Consider the following 4,860-nt stretch of genomic DNA (forward strand, 5'->3'; position numbering starts at 1 on the left):
CGCATGCAGTGTGAGACATTGTGGGTAATATTTTGAAAGTCCCTGGCCAAATATGAAGAATGGGCTGGGGCCTTGAAGTGACTGAAATTACCTACATTGCATCGCACTGCATGCGCAATTTAAACCGCTAACGGGTTTTATCGAATGGCGCGCAATTTAAACCGCGAACGGGTTTCATCGAATGGCACATTGAAAGAATGCTAGTTTGACTGTTGAACATGACAGAGTTGAACAGCTATGCGCCTGCTGTCCTTTATAGTACGTACATTGTAAATCCCACATAATTCGTGACCTGATCGCTCACAGTTCCATAAGGTAGAGCGTAATGGATGCGTTAGATACGTATACTGTGATTGGCGCCTGGGTTTAGCGTAATGCGAAGACAGTATACCGAACCTGAACATAACACTTAGCGGGCTGCGTTGCGTAGAGCGTTGACAGACCCATACATGCAATTGACTAACCAAGAGCCAATTCATGGCAAACTTTTAACATTTTTGTACCTTTCGACCCCAAAACCGTATTAAACGTAGACCTGCTCAAAAGTCCCGCCACTCAAACTCCATCTGGAGCCATCACAACCCTTGTCAGAAACTGTCACGATTACTCCCAAACATCTGCTTGGAGATAAGACGGGCCGTGCTAATTGATAACAGACCAGATGTCTGTAACAGAACATGGCGGTCCAACATGGCGGTCTGTCTAATCTGTGTAACACGAACTCTGCTGTCGGGGGCTGTAATCCTGTAACTGACCCCTCCCCGCGGAGTTTTTCTAGAGGCCAGCTATGTTGGGTGGGCTGTATAGAAGCTTGTTTCAATCAGGCTACGGCCTGTCAGGCTGCCGCCGAACTTGACGACGACATCCTTGGGCGGAAAGACTTATTGTAAACCAAATCCTGAGACTCTACACATCAAGACTTCTTCAAAACCCAATTTCAAAAGTCACTGTTGAACTATAAAAGTGAACTTTATCTACACATAAAAGCTCTCTAGTCCATTGTCGTCCGGGAACCTCAGTACACCAGTCAGTTGGAGTAAACTTATCCTGGATACCAGACCCCAACCTCAGTCAAAAATGTCTTTCGTGCACGATAAATATCTTTGAGATAGGGCTGGGGTCTGGTATCCAGCCTATAGTAAACTAACAAACCTCACTCATGTCTTGTAAGTTGTATTCAATTCTGTCACAGCTCCCCAGTCTTTTAATTCTGTAACTTCTCTCCGTAGTTGTTAGCAAGGATTGAGGAAGTTACATGGTGGTAGTAGCATGATAAACATTTCAATCATGGTAAACTCAGATGTGTTTAACCGGGCCACTGTCTGCTACAAGGTATACATCTGTTTGGTTGCGGTCGCATTTGTCTCGTCACGAAAATGCAAATGAGCAAACGCCCGATTTCACGACCACGAAATTGGAATATGACCTGACGTTGCGACGTTGCACGTGAGTTGCCCAATCCCGGCACGCGAGGAAGCCCAGGACAGCGATCGTGCCCCACGACGTATGTCTATGATTCTCAAACTGACAACATACAATTGACGAATCGTTGGGAAAAATGATGCCCCACGACGTATATTTAACGTTATGTCTATGATTCTCAAACTGACAACATACAATAATTGACGAATCGCTGGGAAGAATGATGCCCCACGACGTATGTCTATAATTCTCAAACTGACAACATACAATTGACGAATTGCTGGGAAAAATGATGCCCCACGACGTATGTCTATGATTCTCAAACTGACAACATACAATTGACGAATCGCTGGAAAAAATGATGCCCCACGACGTATGTCTATGATTCTCAAACTGACAACATACAATTGACGAATCGCTGGGAAAAATGATGCCCCACGACGTATGTCTATGATTCTCAAACTGACAACATACAATTGACGAATTGCTGGGAAAAATGATGCCCCACGACGTATGTCTATGATTCTCAAACTGACAACATACAATTGACGAATCGCTGGGAAAAATGATGCCCCACGACGTATGTCTATGATTCTCAAACTGACAACATACAATTGACGAATTGCTGGGAAAAATGATGCCCCACGACGTATGTCTATGATTCTCAAACTGACAACATACAATTGACGAATCGCTGGGGAAAATGATGCCCCACGACGTATGTCTATGATCCTCAAACTGACAACATACATCAGTTCTGTCATATCTGATTTCACATCTGACAGTGCTACCGTAATGATGTGAATATGTGACATATGACAATGCGAAGAACTTCTGTCATCTGCCCTACTATGATGACCTAAAATATTACACCAAGTCAGGTTTTTAATCTAACATCTGACATTGGTCCTTACACCAAGTCAGGTTTTTAATCTAACATCTGACATTGGTCCTTGCGCCATGTCAGATTTTTAAATCAGATTTTAGATTGAAATAATCTGACTGTTTGAAGACGAATGTTTGATGTTTGATTCAAAAATCTGACAGTGCTACAAAAAGTGTCAGATGTTAGACTAGAAATCTTACATTGGGAGGATGATTGTCAGATGTCAGACAGGAAATCTGACAGTAATATGAAAAATGTCAGGTGTTAGATTAAAAAATCTGACATGGCGTAAGGAAAAATGTCAGATGTTAGATTGAAAACCTGACATGGTGTAAGGGCCAATGTCAGATCTTAGATTAAAAAAACTGACACCGGTTGTAAGGACCATTGTCAGATGTTACTAGATTTAAAATCATAGTAGGGCAGATGACAAAATTAGTTCTTCGCATTGTCCCATATTCACATCATTACGGTAGCACTGTCAGATGCGTCAATTGTATGTTGTCAGTTTGAGAATCATAGACATACGTCGTGGGGCATCATTTTTCCCAGCAATTCGTCAATTGTATGTTGTCAGTTTGAGAATCATAGACATGCGTCGTGGGGCATCATTTTTCCCAGCGATTCGTCAATTGTTGTATGTTGTCAGTTTGAGAATCATAGACATAACGTTTATACGTCGTGGGGCATCATTTTTCCCAGCGATTCGTCAATTGTATGTTGTCAGTATCATAGACATACGTCGTGGGGCACGATCGCTGTCCTGGGCTTCCTCGCGTGCCGGGATTGGGCAACTCACGTGCAACGTCGCAACGTCAGGTCATATTCCAATTTCGTGGTCGTGAAATCGGGCGTTTGCTCATTTGCATTTTCGTGACGAGACAAATGCGACCGTATCTGTTTCTGGCCTTCCCAGAAATCGACGTCTTGAGAACGATGGCTCGATGGTACTGACATGACACCGACCCCGTACAAATTCCCAGGCGTGCGCTATTGAACTGGGCGGGTGGGCAACACATTTGCACCGTATAGACAGCGGCGAGCTTCCGATAATATGCTTACTAAGCTAAGAAAGAGGATCACAAATAGACATGGGGAAAGGCCGCAATATCCCAACAAACTAACCCCGATCCACTCATCTGCTCGGAGATGTTCAAATTCCTGTCTGGCATGACTGAGCCGTGACCTCTTCACCTCCAGCTTACTCAGTCTTCTTCTACTAGTTCTAGCTTCTTCGAAGAAAACAAAGTTCTCGCTCACCTTACCTGCGACTCTGGAAGTCAAGAAGTCTGTCTTGGAGGGACTTGGAGTTCTAATACGTCTGCGTTGTCCTAATTTGTAACTCTCTAATGACCTTGAGACGGAAATTCTCCAGACAAGGACACTTCTGGATAGCACGAGGACCTCCTGTCAGAATAGCGGTCCTTACATGTCAAAGGTCATAAGGTAAAGGAAGATCAGAATGCTTGCCGCTAGGAGGCGCGCGTTATCATGGTGGGGTTAAGATCTCCAAGCAGATGTTGGGTACATGTTGTCCCTACCAGACCTCTTGGTCGAGTTGAAAAAAAAAGTTTTTGCAACCGGCTAAAATAGGATGGACAGTTGGTAGGAGTTGATTTTGCAAGAAACGAGAAGCAGAACGCCAGTCAGAAGCTCTGAGGAAGGTGTCTGAGAGACATCAAAAGTAAGTACTAGTACATGAATGAATGAATGAATGAAATTGAATGAATGAATGAATGAAATTTTATTAGAGTTAAATTAAACATATAGTTTAAATGAACAAATTGGTTGTGAGCACAAAATGGTTGTGTATACGAACTCTCCTATATCCTAGATACTAATGTTGTAGAGTGTCAAAGTCCATTCCAAAGTCAAAGAATATGTCAAGGAATAGAAATAAAGAATCTATTGTTTGATCGTACACCATAGATTATGGTACGATTTCGCGTCAGCAGTAGGGTGTTCCTAAAACATTCCGAACCATCAGAAAGAGACGTAGAAACACAGAAAAGGCCGCAAAAATATATCAATAAAACAACCCGAAACCGAATCATACATCTAATCTCCAAGCAGATCTTGCTGTGGCAAGGGCAAATTTCAGTATTTCCGGACTTGCGCAGATGACCCAGTTTGAATGCTTAGGTAGGCTTGGGAAAAGTGGCTGTAAAACTGTTTTTCTTGGGATATGTTTGGATTTTGGGGGTGCATCTTATAGGCAAGGGTTGTAGCTTCTATATTGTGTTGAAAAAACAGATTTTTAGTGATATTTGTGGTTGCAGTAGGCCTTAGAAGTTAGGTGTTTTGGTGTTGTTTACATGCAGTGAAAGGGGGTGAAAAGGTCTCCCACCTATGTTTTCATGGCGTATAATATAATTCCGCCGTAAATTTTTTCCCTTTTTTTGTCGTTAAATTACTCTTCAGAGGTCGGACAACCTTGCCAATGTGAGTTTTTCATGTTCTAAAAGTCAGGTAGGTGATTTTTGACAGCCTCTTTCTCCCATGATTCCCATTGTTAAGAATATGCATAGGAAATATTGAAATTTAGCCGCAAA

The sequence above is a fragment of the Branchiostoma floridae genome, chromosome 18 (assembly GCF_000003815.2).
Source record: "Branchiostoma floridae strain S238N-H82 chromosome 18, Bfl_VNyyK, whole genome shotgun sequence".
In the NCBI taxonomy this organism is placed as follows: domain Eukaryota; kingdom Metazoa; phylum Chordata; class Leptocardii; order Amphioxiformes; family Branchiostomatidae; genus Branchiostoma; species Branchiostoma floridae.